The sequence below is a fragment of the Megalobrama amblycephala genome, linkage group LG20 (assembly GCF_018812025.1).
Source record: "Megalobrama amblycephala isolate DHTTF-2021 linkage group LG20, ASM1881202v1, whole genome shotgun sequence".
NCBI lineage: Eukaryota > Metazoa > Chordata > Actinopteri > Cypriniformes > Xenocyprididae > Megalobrama > Megalobrama amblycephala.
Window position 1 is genome coordinate 14756690 of NC_063063.1, and position 22310 is coordinate 14778999.

Here is a 22310-nt window from a genome sequence, read left to right on the forward strand (position 1 = left end):
CAGAAGAGTTGAGGCTGTCATAGCTGCAAAGGGTGTGCCAACTAGATATTAAACCCTACGGATTAAGAACGGGTTGTTCATGTGCACGTAAAGGCAGGAGTCCAAAACTTTGGCAATATAGTGTAATGTCTCAGTCAGTAATGTGGATCTTTATCAATTTAAGGAGTGCTAGTCTGGTCTTGGTCTTGACTCGGTCTCGCCCTGCCTTGGTCTCAACCCCTCGAAGTCTTGGTCTCAACACACATTCGTCTTGGTCTCGGATTAGGTAATTGGTCTTGACTACAACACTAGCATTTGTTATCCAACAACGATGGATACACAGACAGATGGATTACATGATTTTGTGCTCAGAAAACTTTTCTTATCATCAATGCTGAAAACAGTTCTGCTGCTTAATATTTTTGTGGAAACCATGATACATTTTTTTTTTCAGGATTCTTTATTATTATTAAGAATTGTTGTTGTATTTATTTATATTTGCTTGTATTATGTGTACTATGATTTCTTTTTGTTTGCACAGTAAAACCCTCTCAGAGAAGTTGGCATCAGTGCAAGTCTGTCCCAGATCTTGTACCCATTCAATTCCCCTTCTCTTTCTCACCTTGATTTTCTGTATTCTATTTCATGTACTTATAAAATGAGACCAGATAATAAAAGAAAAAAACACCACTGTTACAGTCATAAACAATGCAGATAGATATCCTAGGCTATGTTGCGACTCCCAATGTATTAAGTTAAATAATAGTTTCATATGTCTCAAGACCACTGCGTCCTGTTCTTTTCTTTTAAGCTTGATCTATTTTTTGTTGTTTTTGTTTTTTTACACGACAATGTGTCTTATTTAAAGGCCCTGTAAGAAACTTGTCTGGTTAGGGAACCATAAAATGTACCTAATTATACAGGGCCTCTTTAAGACCGATTAAGTCACCTAATGGACTTAAAAATATATGGTTTTACACATCCCTAGTACTGGTCCTAAACCCAGCCTCTGCAGACAGCTGCCATAAATCCCTCTTTGATGCTTTTACAAGCTTCAAATGTCTCTGTGCCTGATGAAACAGCCCTTCTCTGGCAACACATCCACAAGTGAGCAAAATCATCATGTACAACACATTATGTGACACTTGGCAGCTGCTACACTCCTGTTAGAGGTGAGTTACAGAAGCAAGCGATTGCCAAATTCAAGAATATTCTTCTCATACCCCATTGCTCAGGTAAAGATTTGTTGCAGGCTATATGCATAGACCTTTCAGATGTAATCACTATAATTTAGCCAAAAATGGCTAATGGGGCCGGCCATCGGCTGGCAGTAGGCGCTGATGTTTCAGCATTCATTTTCGGTGGAGCGATACATTGTTTTTGTTTTTGTTTTTTCCAGGTGATCTGACAGCAGCACTGTAATATACTGGGCTAGTTCATGTTATCGGAAATCTGACTGGCTGTCAATTTCCCAGCTAATTTATCTCATCTGTTATTCATATGCAGCTGCAGGGGGACGGTGAGGAAGAATGGACGAACAAATCAATCTGCAAGACCCTATCTGCTACACATTTTCACAGATATGATGACAGCAAGTAGTGTCATCACATTTCATGGTGTGCAAATCCAGGAAGGGTCTGTTTGTCTGACATGTCAGTACAAAAGCGGCACATCTGTGCCAGTGTAATGAAATCTCTTATGTTCCACTGAAATGTAAAGCCCTTGTACGGATTAGATTAACATTGATAGCCACACATTTTAATACAAGGTCTCTAGTATTCCAATCAGGAGTGCCATTTTATGTTTTATGTGCACATTTAGTACATAACCAAGCTTCAGATCATTTTTTAATGATGTTCTTATGTATTAATTAAGTTGACTCTTTTCTCTGGCCCTCTCCAGTATTGTCCTATTTTTTGCCTCTTGGGCAGGATTCGTCCTAAATTCTGCACACAACATCTGGTCTAAAAATGTATCCGTACTTTGATGTGACCATTTTTATTTGGTACACATGGCTTTTCCTCTGAACAACTCGTTTCAAAGTTACTCAGGCCTTCATTAGTCCCTCAATGTCCTTATCATGCGTCTTCATACACTACAGCAAATGCTGCCCTTGAGAACCTTCACAAGATCCACTTCAGGCTATTTTTCTCCTTTTCTCAGTTCAGGCGACAGCAAGAACTCCTTTTTTCTCTGTGCAACCACAGCAAAAGAAGTTACCACCAGGGAATTACAAGCAGAATTAAAATCTAAAGCAGGCGGAGGGGGTACGAAGGGGAAAAATCTCCCATAATCCCTTTCCTTTGCTCAGTATTTAAACATAATTTTAACATAGTTATTTATCAGATCCTACGAAGGTAGCTGTCAGATGTTACAGTAGTTTTGTTGTTTCAGAATGATGTTGCAGCTAAGAAATATCCAGAGGATACATGTCGAACAGAAGGTGACCTTTGCCCCAATATGTTGTTGTAAAAGCATGCAGCCCGCAGCCACATCCTTCCCTGCTCCCCCCGGGGGTTCCCATCTTTGTTCACATAAGATTCTTGAATGGAGCTCATAATAAATGCATTTTAAGGACCACAGATACTTTACTATTTGCAGAGACATCAAAATGACAGATTAATGTCAAAAATCCGCCAGCAAAATAGCAAAAATGAGATGAAAGCCAATGTTTTATTCTGAGCGGCCTGCGCTTGGAATGATCGCTGTCGATTCAGTTTTTTTCCAGCCGCACATTCATAACTGGACTTTTAAGGGATGCAAAGATGTAAAATGAGTCCAAACAGGTGTTGGAAATCCCAGACAATTATTTTGTTCTTTGTGAGCCCTTTTAAAATGGAGAGAATTTTCATTTCACAGCCATCAAAAAGAACAGTGGCTTTATTCCCAGTTGACACTTTACTTGTTAATTGCTTGCATGATTTCTCGACTAAGAGTTGTTTTTGTGTTGTTAGGAGTCGTTGTGTTTGTTGTTTGTGTGATGGTGCTTTGGGATTGACCCTGCTGTGGAGGGAGAGACAAAGAGGCCGTATAATCGCTGTGTCAGAATGTTTCATAAACAGCTTAGTTGCGAGATGATGCTTTTAAATATAGATGCAACCAATTGGAGAAAGAAAGAAAAAATATAATGCTGTGTGAATATGATCCGATGTACTGTATATATTGGTTTGGGTTTATATTGCATTTTAACTTTTTCAGCCTCCATAGCAGCCTCTCCCGCAAGCGGTTTTCTTTGGAAAGTTTGGTACTGGGTTTTTTTTTTTCATGGCAGGGAAGTAAATATGTAAATACTTTAACACTTTCTCAAGTTTTTGGAGTGTTAAAATTGACTATGCCTAAATTTGCAACACATAAACTGCATCAGTTACATACTTAAAACGATATGAGAAGTAGGTCACTGACTCTTCCCCCAGAATCACACAAGCTCTTATTTTTTGACCTTGCAAATACTGAGTGTATGCCAAATGCATGTCGCAAACTACAGTTCAGTGTCAAGTGAACTCACAAAAGTGAATTTTTTATAGTGTTTTTCTCCCTTCAGGAGATGATTTATTGGAAATGTTTTTTAAACATATAAATTTGATATAAACAAAAGAAATATTTATATATATATATATATATATATATATATATATTTTATTTTTTGGTAATTTTTTGTAAACTCCCATTGAGTGAAAAATACGTTTCTAAATTGGCAGCGGCAGTAAAAATCTGCTGCTATTATTCTGACCGGGCCTGCATAAATAAGGTCTTTATTGTTGAGCCCCGAGCCCTATTTGATTTGAAGATTCTCTTTTAATCAGTTCAGCCCATCCTCAGAAGGCCTGCTGGTGCATTTCGGCTCTGTATGTGCCTGCCAAACATCTCTGAATATGGTCACGCAGATCTGAATGAAGTGTATCCGCTCCCTTTTGACATTGCGCACATCATTGCCAGTGTCACAGTGTGTCATTAAGTTTCTTGTGTGATTTTTGCAATAGCTTCTGTTGGCTCTGATTCCTCATCCTTTTCCAGAGCGCCCTTCAGTTCAATCAGCAATGCAGCGAGCCAGGCAGCATCATTACCGAGACTGAAGAAGGAATCAAAAACAACCACTGCACTCGTCTGCTCCCTTTAATGCAAAGCGAACACAGAACATACAATTAACCAATTTGTAAGCCACTATCAGAAAATTATGCCTGTGATATCGGAATGTTTAATTGAGACAATTAAGCAAATTCATTACATTCTGAAGTCAATTTGTTGTTATAGTAACACAGCAATGTGGACTGATATGAACACTAGTCATTCATTTCATATTAAATGAAGAAAAGAGGCATAATAATTACATCAATCGTAAAACTAGGGCAGATTAAATATTTCATTTTTGTCTATTAATTGACAGTCTGCTTGGTCCTTAATGACACATCCTCAGATATCCATATTTCAGGGTTTATTGAAGGCTTTCTAATATAACAGAATAAAACATGGATAAGCAGAGGCCCTAAAATCACCAGATAGCTAATTAGACGGCTGTGGCTTTAAGAAGAGTTGCTCTATGCCAAGTCACACATCTCCTACACAACACTGCAGAGGGTTGTGGTGTGCCTTCGTGGACTGCTCTGTCCCATCTCATGAATATGCTAATTTGTTCGGAGGCCACCCCTCCGAGTTACCATACCCCACTTTACATTTAACTTTCACAGCCTGTCAATGTCATCCACTCTGACTAGTTTGACCCGTGCTGACGAAATGTCAAAACACACTCTTGGCTCTGAGCTCAGAGAGGTGGCAAATCTTCCTGTGTGTTTTATTAGCAGAGGGATTCAATATGGCTTTTCTGTGGATTTACAGTGAATGAGATGTTACGTGTCACACTGCAACCTGTTTGTGATGCCATGACATTCTGGCTTATCTCCTCTTTAGTTGTATAGAAACAAATCTAATTACTCATTATGTATTTTTCCTCCTTGGTAAATGTGTTGCACCTTGGGTAATTTTTTTTTTTTTTTTACACTACCGTTTAAAAGTTTATGTTTTTAAATATATTTTAAAATACTAAATATTTTTATTCCACAACAATACATTAAATTGATCAAAGTTGATGGTAACACTTTAGTAATAGGGAACATGTATTCACTATTAACTATGACTTTTCCCTCAATAAAGTTTAGGTATTGGGTAGGTTAAGTTAAGAATGTAGAATAAGGTCATGCAAAATAAGGCATTAATATGTGCTTAATAATTACTAATAAATAGCCAATATTCTAGTAATATGCATGCTAATAAGCAAGTAGTTAAAATACCCTGAAATAAAGTGTTACCAAGGTGGCAGTAAATGCTTTTTTCATTATTATTAAAGCAGCACAACTGTTGATATTCAACATTGATGATAATAAATGCTTCTTGAGCACCAAATCAGCATTTTAGAATGATTTCTGAAGGATCATTTGACACTGAAGACTGGAGTAATGGCTGGAGTAACATTTTGAAATATTTTAAAATAGAAAACTATTATTTTAAATTGTAATAATTTCACAGCATTACGGTTTTATTATTTTTGAGTGTAATAGACATCTTTCAAAAACATTCAAAAGTCTTACCTCAAACTTTTGAACGGTATAGTGTTCACTGGATGTTAAGATATAAAAATCACATTAAAGCACTATATTTGCCATTTCTCAATTCTTCTGAAGCCACCATGATAGCTTTAAGGAACAGGCTGAAATTGAAGTCAGTAAATAGTTCATTCAATAAACACTTTATGTATAATCATCATTATATGTGGCATTATTTATTTTCTGATGCACACAGATTATTCTCTGGCCACAATTCCTCTCCACCGTTTATTTTTCCATCTCATTCTTTCCTGCTCATTCTGCTCTCACCGTTTGGTAAGACAACCCCGTTTGCTGAAATGATAGACCTCCAGGGCCTCAATTCTGAATTAAGCTTTTTTTTTTTTTATATAGATGATGTTTTCATTTCCTGTTTCATTGCTCCAAACGTCCATGTGGTAAAACTCCAGGGTGAACCTGACATTAATCGAAGATGTGCTGTAATGTAATGTGTTTTTGGATTCAACACAATGATGATCACTCCTCCTGTCCAGCTGGGAAGGAAAGTCTCAGTGGCATCTCGACTTTATCGAAAATCAATCACAAGGGCATGCGGGGCCAAGCATACAGATGAAGGTTGAACACCCCTCGTAAACTTTAGCCCATGTAACACGCAGACATTACGGCAATACGAGGATGTTATGGAAGCCCAGCACGGCTGAAAATAACGCTTTCCTCCTCAGAGAGTTTTTATGTTCATAAAATTCTTATATCTGCCTATGTTATGCCTTACTTTATGCGAAGTAGAATAATGTAGAGGCACATACAGATGTAAGGTGAAGAAAAAAGGGTTCAATCTAAATAAATATTCAGGTAACATTGCATAGCTTTGGTGTTTTTTTTTTTTTTATATATATATTTTTTATTCACTTCACATTGCTAAAACCCTCACAACCTCTCTCTCTTTTTTTTTTTTTTTTGTTGTTTTTTTTTTTTTTTATACTGTTAATTCATGAGCTATCGTGTGCCTTCCAACCTGACTTACAGGGCCGGTTACTCACATCTGGAAATTGGAAAATGAATTAGAATGCTGGAAACAGAATGTTTCTCGCCCTCAAACTTTTCCCCGTAAAAATAGTAATGAAAGATTGACATTGGCACCTTAAAATTAATTTGGCTGGCATGCCATCACACTGAATTAGCATATTGTAGTTTATTTTGTGGAAATTTCTTCAATGCTTTACTGTTCAGTGCAATATCATTTGCATTCAAAATGCATTTGTAATGCTTAATCTTTAATGTACTCGGAAATTTGCCCGTGTTTCTGGCCATTTGAAATTGGGTATTATTTTCTCCTTTGAGAAAATCATTTTCTGTCTGAATTTTTCCTTTAAGTCTTTTTGTTCCTCATATTGATGTAGCACAAAGCACCTTTAGACATACAAATACTTCTGTTAGTTACTATTTAATGTGTATTTATGTTGCTATGGTAGGAAATTATAGTATAGTAGTCTCTTTTCAAGCATTACTCAAAGAAATCACGGCTAGGCTCCTAGTTAACAAGCATTTCAGACTTGATCTTATGAAACTGCGATGATCGCTAAAAATATCCACAGCTCAGAGCACAATGTGGGAGTAAGTTATCAAGCTTTAAAATCACATACACTCAGAGTGTGGAGTCGGGCTAATTATTGGCAGCAACTCTCATTGCAGTTTTTACGACAGTTCCAACTGTGAAGTCTCTGATGATGCCCTCCGGTCTCATTTTCTACTACTGAACAGAATAACTGTTAATACTTCAGTTCCAGTGGTTAGGTCTTAGTGCACTTCTGGGGGCGGGTAGACTGCTAGCATAAATGCTCGTCTATTCACCAAAATTACTGTTGTCATCTTGATGTCGTATTAGTGCTGAAAACTCAATAGTACAATAGGAACATGAAGAAAAGCTTCATGATGATACTGATGGTGCTTTGCTTTGACGGTTTTTGTGACGTATCTTCACTGAATTACATCATTTACACATCATTAAACTTGTATACTAAAAGATACTAAAATGTAAAATAAATAAATGATAAATCAAAAAGTACAAGATTGAAATATAGATGAAACAATGTCTGTGAAATAAAAACATGAATTATTAATAATTATTAATAACAATGCCACTGATCCTGGTGTCAGCAGGATTTCTTTTGTAATGTTGTCTTGATAAATCAGACAATGGTGTGTGGGCATAGTGCAGCGATAGTAGGGTAGTAATGTAAATAGTAGGGCTGGGTATTGACACAATTTTCTCGATTCGATTACTATTCACATGCATTCGATTCGATATAGATTATTTTCAATGTAGTATTTCAGTTACAGTACATGGCAAATTTTCTAGAGGGAAAAAAATCTCTCGACTAATGCTGTAAACTACACGTGTAAGTCAGTTGATACTACTATAATAATATTGAAGGTTAAATTAACTTATACAAATACTTAAATTACACTCAATGTTTTTATTATAAATAAAGTTTAGAATTACATAATCATATTTCTACTCCAATTTGTTTTTGTTTTTTTAAATATAAACATTTAAATTGCAGCTGTGATTTATTCAAACATGCATTAAATATTGAAGAACATCAAAAATTATAATGAATATGTAATGGTGCATAGCTATTTATAAGAATGTTGCTTTCTAGAGTACACTTCTAGTTGACTAATGAGTTTGTGGTCACTGAATGTTTTTCTGAGGTCAATGTGACGTTACGTGACTTTGTTTACAAGCTGTTTTATTGACGTCTTTCCGAGGTTGAAACACTGATTGAGCTATTACACGAGACATGATACAGATTTCGGTAAGATGTACTGTATCTTTTAATATACCTTCAGATGTTTATTTCGCGCTGTAACTGGTATTAAAGCGGAGGAGAGGATGTTCACATGCGCTCCGTGCTGCCGCTTTTCTTAAACCCTTAAATGCATACCTCGGGTCTTTAGTGACCCAGGACGTCATTCACTACCCTCCTCCTTGTTCATTTTTTAAAGTTAGTCATCAACCTTCTTGGTATTCCTCAGTCAATTCATTATAAAGAATATAACAAGAAAAAAATTATAAAATTATAAAAGAATGCCTATTTTTGTTTTCTTTTTTGTAAAAATTGTATAGGGTCGCAAACGACCCGAGGTGTGTATGAGTGTATATATATTTTTTCTGCACAACAATAATTGAATCTTAGATGACAGAATAAGTGCAATTCACCTTTATTCCACAAGGTGGCAATGCCTGATAAACAATGCTGAAGTGACAACTCATTCAGACAGAAAACGAAATAAGAGAAACATGAAATGGCTCAGCGATTTACTGCAGAGCAAGTACTGAACGCAATCAAATATGACTGTAACTGTCACTGGATGGATCTGGTGAAGCTGTTAGCGATCGAAATGTTGATTTTGAAGATGTTGAAAATTATATAGTTTTGAGAATACGTTTGAGATCGCGAATGGGCTCATATTCGTGACCTCAAACATAAAACTAGCCCATTATTTGCTGAATTTACTGAGAAATGAGCTCTGACGAGGACAGTGATGATGGCATAAAACATCTGCTCAAACTGAGCCCTTTCAAGCTCCAAAAGGTAACAAAATACAATTTATTTTATTCTTCTGTAATTGTTACTTTAATATCAGATGAGTTTTATATTATCGCGACAGGTAGAGATCCTTCCGTGTTAGATATAGATCCGGGTCGATAAAAACCCGAATATGTAAGAATGATTGGTGAAAACAGTCATGCATTTAAGGGTTAAAGGCCCGCTGAAGTGTCTTGGCATGCGCAGCATTATTCAATGTTGATGTAATTTCAACTGAAACAGAAAGACAGGGTGATATATCGAACAGCCCCACCCCTTTTTTTAAAATAGCCAATAGCGTTTTGTTTGTTACAGCTCGGCCAGAGCCGTTAGACTCTGTAAAACCTCAGTTTCCTTCTAATCTCTAACCGTTTCTCCTCCTAATGTCCTTTATATCGCTTTAATGTACAGAATTCTGTGCAGAATTCAAATGGGTCCGATACCTTTGGTGGTTTGTGCCGACTCGCGACACGCATATATTCCACTCTGTGCTCTCGTGTCTCTGGACCAGAGCAGACTGCACACGTTACGGCGGATCATCCTATGTGACACTAACGCGAAAACGGACTTCATTCGCGTCAAAGGAAAACACTGTCTGAATCATTCCCTATTCTCTATATAGTGCACTATGTGCCATTCACCATGTAGAAACTTGTAAATGTGTGAGCAAGTGACCGATTTCGAGTGTAGGAGGAGGCGGGTCTTCAGATTCTAGAGAACATATGATTGGACAGAAGATTTGACGAGAAACTGAAGTGTGATGTCATGAAAATCCGTAATTCATTTTAGCGAAAGTAAGAGACTAAGTTTTGAATGCTTATATCTCCTAAATGCAAATTTTGTCATTGTTTTGGAACACACCAGCTTATTTATAACCTTAAGGCTAACATATTCATACTAAAAGCTAAAAAACTTCAATTTTGATTTCAGGGGGACTTTAACTGAGGCGCTAAAGCGATCTGTCATGTCACATTAAACAGCGCCAAAATAGGTATTTATTTTTTGAATCTCATAAGATGGATATCATTTGAAATCTGAGACCTTGCTTCATATCAAAAGAAACAAAGCACAAAGATTATTGCGATTTATTGGATGGGAGGTACTACATATTCTGCTCATTTATCAACTGAAAACAGACTAGACTAAACGATTCTTGGGATTTAAGAATCGATATCGGTTCGTAAAAATGAGAATCGATATTTTTGACCCAGCCCTAGTAAATAGCCACTGCCAACAAGGTGAGCTATTTGCACTCAATTTTGCGTTTAATTAATTTTAATTTACATCATTAGAACTCTTAGAACATTAGAACATAAAAGACTGAAATTTATTCCAGTGTCTAAATGATCCTTGGACTACAACAATAAAAATATGAATAATGTATTATTAATAATATTGATAATTAGAGATGCACCGATTTTCTTCTACTTTTCTTCAATGCAAAGTTTTATTTTCATTAAAAAAAAAAGAAAAAAAAAAAGTAAAAGTCAGTAATAAAATATAAACAGCTCAAATAAATGCAATAGAATACAGAGAGCTATGAAACTAAGTTTTTTGGGTTAACTGGGTTTTTATTCAGGTAAGAAATACTACAGAAATTAAAGTAATCAAATGTAAAATGACACATTCAGTGTTATTTTACATTGGCTACCTTAATTTCTGTAGTCTTTATTGTAAATATTAATACAGATCAATTCTTACCATTAAAGTTATAAAACGTATTCAGTCAAGAGCTGAAATTGATTTTCTTTGTCTTTTGTTCTTTGATTAACATGACAGACAGCAGCAGGAATATTGGACTGCTGTCCCTTTAAGAGTTTGTGAACGTCACACACAACATGGGTTCACTTTCTTAGCTATTTAACGATTCAAAACTGACTGTGTTTATCTCTGTACTCGCCAAGATTGCCTGTGCCGCTGGTTTTGACATACTTTTGTATGTATTTGACAGTTTAAGCGCATTATGCTACTCGTTTTGGTACTTGAGACTCTGTTTGACTTCTGTCTCTGAGACTGAGCATGGCTTGTTCGCTTCACTCATATAGATCAGTGGTGCGCGCGCTTTCGGTGTGAGCGCGAAACCCGCGGGAATGACTAAAATTATGCGCAGTAAGCACTATTTAACCGGAGTGAATGAGACAAGTGAGAGAGAGGAGGCGCCCGCACCGTGACAGAGAAGAGAGCGAGAGCACGCATTTGACGTTATTGTCTGTGCCACTGGTAACAAAAAAGATCGGCTCGGAATCGGTAAGAAGTGAGACTGATCGGCCGATCACCGATCCGGGCCAATCATGAGGAAAATCGGCCAATTCCGATCCCTGGCCGATCAATCGGTGCATCTCTATTGATAATGAGTATTAGTATTATTACCAGTTCTATTAGTTATTTAGTGTTAGTACTATTAGTTGTAGTTTATGCAAAGTTGTTTAAATGGTCATCAAACTTATTTAATTTTGTTTTTGTCTAATTGTTAAAGGTGAGGTATGTAAGTTATGTTAAAATATATTCTTTTAACATATACACTGTAAAAAAAAAAAGTTCACATTTTTGTTTCACTTTTTTTCCTTTTTTCAAATCAACTTAATTAATGTGGTTCAGATAACATAATATTTTGAGTTTCTGTTGATTAAACCAGTTGCCTTCATTGTATTAACTCAAATTTTTAATTTCAAAGAAATTAAAAATGAAATGAACTGAAATCAAGGCAAGTTAAACCAGTTTACAGTGAGGTTTGTTGATTGACTACTATTAGTATGCCATTCATGGGTTTATCTCATACAAAAAATTTAAACATCAAGCCCCTCAGGCACCATCAAAACATTTAGAAAGGTCTGCTCAGATCCATCAATCTCTTTTTAGCTCAACCAATAGCGTAAGTTTGAGGCGTGGCTACTGTATAGCAGGTGGAGCCAGAGAGTTTCGCTGGTATGGGACGATGGCTGACATGTTACATGGGAAAAGACTGTATGCCTCTATAGGACTTTCAGCCTCTATGGGTACAGGAGTGCAAGCCAAATGTCACTCCATTTAGACCTGCATTTAGAATAAATGTATGTCAAAGCTAATGTGGCATTGCAATGCAAGTGCTACGATGGATTCTTAAATACAACATCATCATTCACCTGTTCAGAAAGACAAGTTTATAATGTTTACTTTGATGTGTCCAGTGTAAACGGCCTCAAATATTTGCAAATCATGTCAAAAGATTTGTCTGGTGCAGATACGTTCGATGGGTTTATTATAAGCGAGATGCTTGCGCTTGCTCTAGACAGAGTGTTAGTCTACTCACTCAAAATACATTAAATAAATCTCATTATCTTTAAAAATCATTGGGTGCTGTTCTTTACAGACCACAGAATGTTGACTATTTGTCTGTATTTCTGATATATAACAACTGCTAATTGTTTAAGTAAGAGAAAAAGTGAATATCAAATGAATCTTCAGAGAGGAAGTGCTGATTTTCTTCTTGTGACTGTCAGCCTACATCTTTTTCTTTGGACCATAATGCAGACGAATACTCCTCCGACAAAAGATCTCTGGAGCATTTGGTCTCTATAATGAGGGTTTAACCAATGTCAGACACAGAGGCCCAGTATATGCGGTACGTGACAGCTCTGAGTCTCTGGAGGAGGCCATGTGAAAGGCACTACAGCTGTGTGCATCTGGGAAAGATGGGGGGCCGACAGGAACAGCTGGCTTGTGCTCATAAAACCTCCACAACTGGGAGCCAAAGCTGCCTATACATTTAATAAGGCCCTTTGCCAGCTTTCCAAGCTGCCAGAGTACCACCGCCACTCAGCTCTTCGGGACGGTGTGTTCAGACATATGTACAGTCTGATGTTGCAGGCTGATCACATACATGCTATTGATTGCCGTCTGCCATCACATAAGGCCTATGAGCAGCTAGGATGTATTACTATAGTGCAAGCCTTCGTACTTTGACTCCTTTTCCACTTTGTTGAACGCTATTCCTTGACATTCCCAACCTCTTTTAAATACCCCGCTCTCCCACAGAGCCTGACTCCCTATTGCTATGCCGGGGAGCGAGTTCAGTCGGGCATTTCAAAGGCTCAGTCTACCCTTGGCATTTGAGATTGAATAAACTATAGCTTATCCATCTAAAACAGCGGGTCACTATCTCTCAGGAGCATGACACAGAGAGGTAGAAGAGAAGCAGATAGTTAATCTTTCACCTTCTCTGGAAAAGAATGGAAGCCCATACCCTGATGTACCTACATGATAGCGTGTTTCGTCCCCCTATGCGCCATACAGTATGTCGTCTATAAGTGTGCTTTCTTCTGAGGATGGAAGAAACATTGCCAAGAAACATCATGTCAATGGAATGGAAGAGAAGATTTCCCAGAAGGCTGCTAGGATGACATCCCATGACCCATTTTTTTTTTTTTTTCTCTGAGTAACAATAGAGTAAAGTGCGAGGTATGCAAGCAATTCTCAGGTTCCTGGTCTCAACACCCTGCTTCAGTGTGCAGTTTAATGATTTCTTTTACAATTTTTGGCTGTGGGTGAACGCATCTTGACTTGTTTAGTGCCGTTATGGTCGATGGATATGGCAGGGGATTGGTTTGCGGATGGGGGGTTGTGGGTGGATTGATTCTTGACTAATTCACAAGACTGTTTTATCAGTTCAAACACCCTTAACCCCGTGTGCACTCCCACCCAAAGGACTGCATTGATGTTTTATTTCACAAAGAATGAAACTAGAGCTCAAAGTGCATTCTGTAGGCAGTGGGAAGGTATGACACAAGTTTTTTTTTTTTTTTTTTTTTCTAAAGTAGACCAATTTAGAACATTATTATGGTGCTTGCGATGAGAGTTTCGTATTGATATTCCTCTTTTATTACAGTGCTTGCAAGACAGTGATGTATTGATATTCCTCAAACATTATGATTTGAGATTTGCTCTGAAGTATTCATCTTCTGCAATTAATTTAGCTCCATTTGAGCTTTGTTTTGTAGATCATTTCAGTCTTGGGTGTTATGTCTTACTAGAATATCAATATATATTTTTTATAATGATGGACAGTCACAAAATAATGCACTTGCATGAATTACAGTCTAGCGGTGTGTCACAAAATAATTCACCAAAAGCTGTGCTATTATGCTTGTATTTTTTGTAAGCTTTATACTTTACCAATACCAATTACCTGAACTTTAGAGTGCCTTTTTTGTGATCCATTTGAGGACTTTATGTAATTTAATAATTGCTTGTCTTTTAAATATGGTTAAATGTATAGCCAAGTGTACTGACAAGCATGTATGGTAAACTATGATTAATAAAATTATACTTTTAAGACTACTTAGTGCAATTCAATTAAGCACACTTTTTTTTTCTTTTTTTTTTTTCAGAGGGGTGCTTATTTTCATTACGTCTTTCTATTAGTATACTGAAATGAGACTAAACCTTGAGTCATCTTCACTGTTGCTCTCAAATTAAATGACACCTTTGATGTAGATAATGTATATGAGACACTTCAGAACCAATGATGTTTGTTATTAATGTCCAACCAGCAACATACTTAATTTCGGTCTGTTCATCAAGCAAACTTAATGTTTGGCTTTAGAGAACTTGAAATATAGCATCTGACTTTTTTTTCTACATAAATGAACTATCATTTATGTAGAAAAAAAAAACAAAAAAACACATTCTGGTCAAATGATCTAGCAATTGGCTAAAATGAAACCTGTAACCACATAAAATCACTCTTATCCATTTTTATTTTTTTCTTTGCTTTATGGCTGTGCCAGCACATTGCAGGATCATTGATCAAGACAAGATTCATTGTCAGAGTGAGCTATGTAACATTCATCAGTCCAGAGCCCAAATTCAAATTCATATGTCACATGAACATATATTGACCCAGATTACCCCTGAGCTCCACACCAACATGATTACACCCATAATTCCCCATTATTGATCATCCATCGATCTCAGGTAATGCTGCCATTAGCCCCTTTCAATTAGACATTTAGTGATTAATTTCAATAATGAAAGCAGCAGACTGTGCATTGATGTGAAGCATATTGACTGTTCTTGCTCTCTCAGGACAGTGAATCTGTGTCCTCCCATTATATTACATTTATTCATTCCAGCTTCTGCTTTATATTATTCACATCGCCTGGGTTTGGAAAATTACAAGTGCTGCACATTCTACCCATTAAAAGACGCTTTATCTCAGAAAGATAATGTAGAGGCTTGTGAGTCACACACTCGCAACAAAGAGAGAGACCCTGAGTTCATTCTCTTATCTCGCAGGTGCTCCTCACCCAGCCGGCAGCACTGCACTGTGGGTAAAAGCACCGTTTCTATAGTCCAACTAAGAATCAGATAATGACTCACAAGTAGTTTGGCATGTGTTGTTTGCTTCATTATTCATGATCTACTGAGGCCTGAACTCATGAACTTTTTTGAGCTCTTTAAAAGCAATAAACCTGAGTGGAAGATTCTCGTGTCGAATCGTCCGAGTCCTTCAAAGTGCTTCTCTGCTCTTTAATTGAATCTTCCACCCCCTCTCCTCCCCCCAGGCTCTCTTCAGCTGCGAGCGAGCCAAGGGTATGTTTAAGTGTTAATTTAATATTAATTATTAAAATTTATATTGTTTCATTCAGAAATCTATAAAATATGACATGACAAAGATTTGACAAAAAAAAAAAAAAAAAAATTGTTGGTTTGGTCCATTCAAATATTGTTGTTTTTTTTGTTTGTTTTTTTAAATAAATGAAATTTTCTTCCAGGAAAATGGATGATTCATCTCATGCTCACCAAATTATTGTCCAGTAAAATACTTCTTACTTCTCACTACCAACCAATAACAAGTAACAAAACTAAATTGGCTTAAAAAAAAATGGACAACCCCTTGGGATATATCTCTAACTTCCTGTTTCAGTAGGAAATATGTCAACACAAGTAAGAAATCTGCGCTTGGCCAATATTTTCATGCTGTTTAAGGCAACAATTGGATGTTTAGGATGTTCATTCACTTTACTGGATCGTTTTTGTTGAGCTACCTGCCTTTCCTTGAAAATGCATTTTAATTACTCTCACTGTCAGTCAAGCCATTAGATTTATCATCTGGCAGATTAAAGATGTATTTTGATTATTTTTGCTAGCTTGGAAAATATAGGAAATGTTAGTGGCTCAAAGAGCAATGGGTTTTGTTATGTTCCTCTGCTGAATTCCCTCCAGATCTTCTACTCTCTCCCACTCAAAACAGCCCCCGATACATATTGCTGCCTTAAAGAAAAAAAGACCCTCGGGCCAAGAATAGAAGTTGCTTGAAGAATGAACTCATCTGAACAGCAAGGCAAATAAATAAATCAAATGTTAAAAAATGCAGACAAAGTCTACAGGCACTGCAGAAACAGTCTTCGCTGTTTCTAATTTCATAGCGTGTTACAGTGCCAAATGTGATTTGACTTTTTTTTTTTTTGTAACTTGACAGCTGTTGGGATTTTTTTAAAAAATTTTTATTGTTATTATTTTTATATATTGAATCTCTTCCAAACATCTGTTCTTTGGGATTCAGAGCGCAGTAAGAGTTTTGACAGAGACTTGTCTGAGAGAGAAACATGGCTGTGAAAAACACACTTGAAATCTAACCACACCTGTCCACCCCTCAAACTTTGTGTATATTTGGGAAATGGCATCTGTTCAATCTCTATACGAAAGCACAGTCAGCAACTGTGCCACTTAGCATTGGTTATTTACCAGTCGAAGTCCCCTGAAGTGTTACCTGTACGTTGTTTATTCATGCGATGACAGCGAATTCACAGGGGAAGGCCGTGCGCTGGTTTACCAGAACAGCAAAAGCTTTAGGCTACATCCTTATCCCATCCCGCGCTCCCCTCGCAGCCGCACACAATAACTTATAACTGTAAACGTCCCAGGGAAAATGTGTTCCTGCCTTCCCTGCTCACCATGATATGTGGCAAGACATCGGTTTTACAGCTCACCTCTGCTCCTGCATCTTAATGAGTTGGCTTCACTGTCAACAGCCAGGCCAAGATTCTCGTGTCGACTAGTCCGAGTCCTTCTAAGTGCTCCTCTGCTCTTTAATTGAATCTTCCACCCCCTCTCTTCCCCCTGGCTCTCTTCAGCTGCGAGCGAGCCAAGGGTGTGTTTAAGTGTTAATTTGTCAGCGGCAGTGGGGTGGCGTCCGGTTGGCTGTGTTGGCATTGGTGCAACAGTCACACAGCAGGAACAGATGGAGTTCAGATGTGGCTTCTTAATCGTGTGCATAAATGCTGCCATTGTCGCTGTCTGAGGACAACTCTTGAAGTTGCATTTGCCTAATTTGGATCTTGGGTACACATTTACAGTAGCTTTTTGCGTGGATATTTTTTTAGTAAGTTTACCTCATTTCTTTACTTTGGAAATGACTAAAAATATTTATTGCAATAACTGTCGCACTTTAGATTAGGGTCCAATTCTCATTATTAACTATTAACTACAACCTTTGCCTTCATAAACTCCTAATTACTGCTTATTAATAGTACGGTAGTTAAGTTTAGGTATTGGTAAGGGATGTAGAATATGATCATGCAGAGTAAGGCATTAATATGTGCTTTACAAGTACTAATAAACAGCCTATATCCATGCTAATAAGCAACTATTTAATAGTGAGAATTGGACTCTAAGGTGTTATCAAAATAAAAAATAAAAAACGTGAGAAACTGAGCATGCAAGCAGAATTTTAATATATTTGGAAGAATGTTTGTAACCAAGCAGATCTCGCCCCCCATTTACTACCATAGCATTTTTTTTTTTTTTTTTTTTTTTTCTACTATGGTAGTCAATGGGGTGCGAGATCTGCTTGGTTACAAACATTCTTCCAAATATCCTCCTTTGTGTTCAGCAGAACAAAGAAATATATACAGGTTTGGAACAACTTGAGGGTGAGTAAAAATGACAATTTTCATTTTTGGGTGAACTATCCCTTTAAGTGGGATTTAGGAACACCAATTACTGGAATAAAACAACTGTAATGTAGGCCTTTTGGGGCTTTGCTTTATTAGACCACCATATTCCCTTTCATCTCAAGTCTGTTCTGCCTCTGAGGCTCAGATTGTCAAAATTCCAGAAAATACTGTTTGAAGTAAGAGAAGATTCTCTTTGTCATATAGGGTTCCATATCACCACAAAAAATTACCAGACCCTGAGACAGTTCACACAACGCCTCCATCTACCTCCCTTGATACAGTCTACAAGCCTGCAGTGATTTTCCCGCATAGTTTTTAGTTACTTGGTACACTTGATTGTTTTCACTGTTACTGCCCTTTTGGGGTTGTAACACCAACTTTGAAGGCTTTTATTTCTTTATTTGAGCTTAATATGGATGTCTAGATCTAGGTTGCTATTATAATCAAAACAAATTTGACACCTAAGAGCTTAAGATTTCATCCTCAGGGATAGTCCTTGTGATATGCTGCAATATATGGATGCCTAATTGCTACGCCCGCCTCTGCACCACACATCCTCCCCATGAACAGAAGTTAACACAATAATATATGATAAATGTACTCCGGGTTCATATGTATACACGGTGCACATATTGGTGTGCATGTGCCTTGATTTTTCTTCCCTGTGTATTCCTATGGCAACTCGCAGTGGCATGATAACTGTCAGCAAACTGAACCTTGAATCTGGGACACCTGGCTTTGAGTAATTTATTGAATCAGCATCTTCTGATCAGCCACTAGACCTTCAAGACCCTTATTTGTCTCTCTCTCCTCTTCCTTCTCTGAAGGTCTCATTATTAAACTCTTTGAACCAGCTCTGGAACAAAAGAAGCATCACTGCAGAGGCAAAAGCAGAAGGGAAATTTTTGCATGTGCTTTTACCCACTTTGATAAATGAGAAATAGTGATTTTGTAAACTGGTCGAACCAGTTCACCAAATCGGACTGAATCATTCCAAACAGTTTGCGTCTCAAGTCAGCACTGATCCACAATTTTTTTTTTTTTTTTCTTTCTGAAAGTTACTCACTTTCAGACATGCCTGAATATATCCCGGAGTATATATACTCCAGTAACTCAAACACACAGCATGAACAGACATGCTGTGCTGAGATAACGGATGACAAGGAGCAGCTGATACTGAGCATGTGTACTACTGAACATACGGTTCTCGAATCACCAGTACAGAACCCAGAACTGTTTCTTTCGGACACGTTCGATACTGAGAACCGATGAGCTGGAGATACTGAGCATGCGTGGTAGCACCGCCTCTGAGCTGAACTGTTTCATTCGGACAACTGATGCTGTGCTGATACTCTGAGCACGGGTGAACGAGGACTTGAATGATGGGGTGAATTTGGCGAAATGTAAGTTTATTAACATGAACATGCAACCGTTCTGTCAAAACATGTAAATTAATTTGACTATTTACTATTGTGTATGCATGTTATATTTTAAAGGTGGTAAAGAGGATGTTTTGTTTTATACATTTTTGCAATATTACTTGAAACTGTCTTTACTAAGTGATAAAAGACTATTTATTAGGTGCACTGAAAGGAATAATATTAATATACATCATCTGTGCACGAGGTAGGGCCTTAAAAACATCAGCCAATCGTTTACGTGATCATCGCGTAAGCGATTGGCCCTCTGGCTTGTCAATCACTGCCATTGTGAGAGACGTGCGCGGATTGGCCCTCTGGCTTGTCAATCACTGCCATGACGTTCCTTGTGAGAGACGCACGGCTGCGCGCTCTAGTAACGTTCCACACTAAATGCGCCGCATGCAATGTTTTTGTCAGGAGACAGGAGTAACAACTGCAGATTATGAGGTGAGTCCGACATAATGAATCCACTAAGTGTGTGCACGGCTTAATGATTGTAAGGCCGATTATGAATGTAAATTGATACTATGACTGATCACGCTCAAACGCGTCCAGTCAGAGCCAGTTGCGTTCAGTCTGCGATTACAGTCGGTGTTCAAATTCCATGTGAAAGTATATAAATCTGCTTCAGGAGCAGGAAACTATCGCTGTATGTTGAGCACAGTCAGAATGTTTTAGCTAGTCGTAAAATGTGTATCATTTCAAACGCTCATTTCAAAAACTCAGTCGACGAAAACATCCTCTATACCACCTTTAAAGGTGCCGTAGAAAGTGTTTTCAAAAGATGTAATATAAGTCTAAGGTGTCCCCTACGTTTCAGCTCAAAATACCCCATAGATTTTTTTTAATTCATTTTTTAACTGCCTATTAGAACTTTAGAAAAATGAATTTTGCTGCATCACTATTTGATACTAATTCAAACTTGTCTTTTTGATCCATTCATTCAGCCATTCATTTCAGAAATTGAGCTACATTGGCTGTGTTCTAAATCACCCCCTATAACCTTAAATAGGAGGTTTTATTTGAGAGCACAGCTATTTGTAGTGGTGTCCGAAACCATAGTGGATGTTATCGAGTGCACTGATTCAATCCCACAATGCACTGCAATAACACAGCCATTGGTTGGACTGTATGTTTTTAATTCACTAAAGAGAGTTCATACGAGTCAATCATTTGCGAAACAGACTGCACTGTACAAGTTGATTGTTTTGCGTGCAGCACGTGAAGAAGTGTATGTTCTATTACACATTTATTTATTAATTACTGGTGTACAGAAAATTCAGACACTTGCCACCTCTGGACTTGAAATTTTATTCCTGAAATTGATTTCTAGTGGGACCAAAACTGGTAAAAGTTGCAAGCAGAAAAGAGTAACTATATCTGGCAGTCAGCTTACAAGCAAACTGATGGTGAATTAATACAAACAGCATAAAAGAGAACAATCAAGTGAGTAATGGGTGAGCAGATACGCCTGACTTGAAATGCTAGGGACAATTAAGGAAACTGTTTAAAAGGGGGACACGTGTCTGGTGAATCAGTGCAGCTAGCAGACTGTTTTAAGGCATATTTAATTGTGCTAGCTGGATTATTTCTGAACAATTTTTGCAACATGCAGGGACTTCTATGTAATCCATCGTTTAGCCACGTGTTAGCAATTAAACTAGGAGCACTGGCATTACTGACCCTTTTGAGAAACTGGATCAATTCTAAATTGAACTGAGTTTCAGAGGTCAATTTGCATTAATGTGTAGGGATGCATGGGTAAAAAGGGCAACCTCCTTTTAGCTCGCTCAGATTTAAAGGCAGCGATCTCTGAGGTGGAAATAATTGAGGCAGGACGTCAGAAAGACCAGGTATATCTATCTGGATGCGTGTGGAAGTGTGTATTACAGAGGGCACATTCAGCAGACAGCAATGCAGATATCTTTGACTATGTCTCATTCCGCTCTCTAGTTCCTATATGTCAATCAGTATACAGTGAACATAAATTTAGAGACTATCCACAGCCTTGAACCACTGAGACTGCAATGATGATTGCAATTGCGCAGTTACACATTTAAAAAAGCTGGTATTTACATTTTCATTTTAGATGTTAAAAAAGTACAGCACCGTTATGCAATGTTAACTACATCCAGTGAATGGCATGGAAGCAACACGGAGGTGAACGCCGAGTCAACACACAGAGACGGCACGCAAACGGTGGGTGAGCCTTGCGTCTACGCAAATTGTCAGTTGTATGTGTTTACAGTGTGGCATTTTGGACATTCAAGAGATTAGAAGATCGGATGTGTATAATTATATCGAGCTACCGTGCTCGCACAAATGAATTGTAACACAAACACTCATACATACAGTAGCTGCACAAAACGTGAAGATCGCGCGCACAGAGAGGAATGCAGAAACAAGTTGTCAACGCTGTCCTGTGATTCATCTCTAAAGTAGCTTAGAAACTTATTATAGCATATATTTTTATACTTTTGAAGTATTTATTCACAACCCACAGCTACACAAATAATAGAGAGATGGTATGACTAATAATTTATCTGTATCTGATTTACAACGAGCAGAAATCTATAAGAAACGTTAGGAACCATAGATAAAATCACTGCTGAAAGTGAGCTGTTATGTCAGATCACACTTTCAATAGGAAAAAATATTCCACCTTTAATAATCATGCATATTTACAGCATAAAGTAAACTTGTAAGTGAACTATGAGGGAAAAAAAAACAATAATCGTAATCGAGGTAAAATGTTCAATTTAATCGAGGTTTTGATTTTAGGTCATAATCGTCCAGCCCTACTTGTCCTACATTTTTATGTAG

At 37.4% G+C, this 22310-nt stretch overlaps 1 protein-coding gene across 2 annotated transcripts in view; it reads left to right on the forward strand.

The window, feature by feature from the left end:
* The window catches only part of ca10a (carbonic anhydrase Xa), a 203013-nt gene that overhangs the window by 147911 nt on the left and 32792 nt on the right, over positions 1-22310 (forward strand). The window lies entirely within an intron of this gene.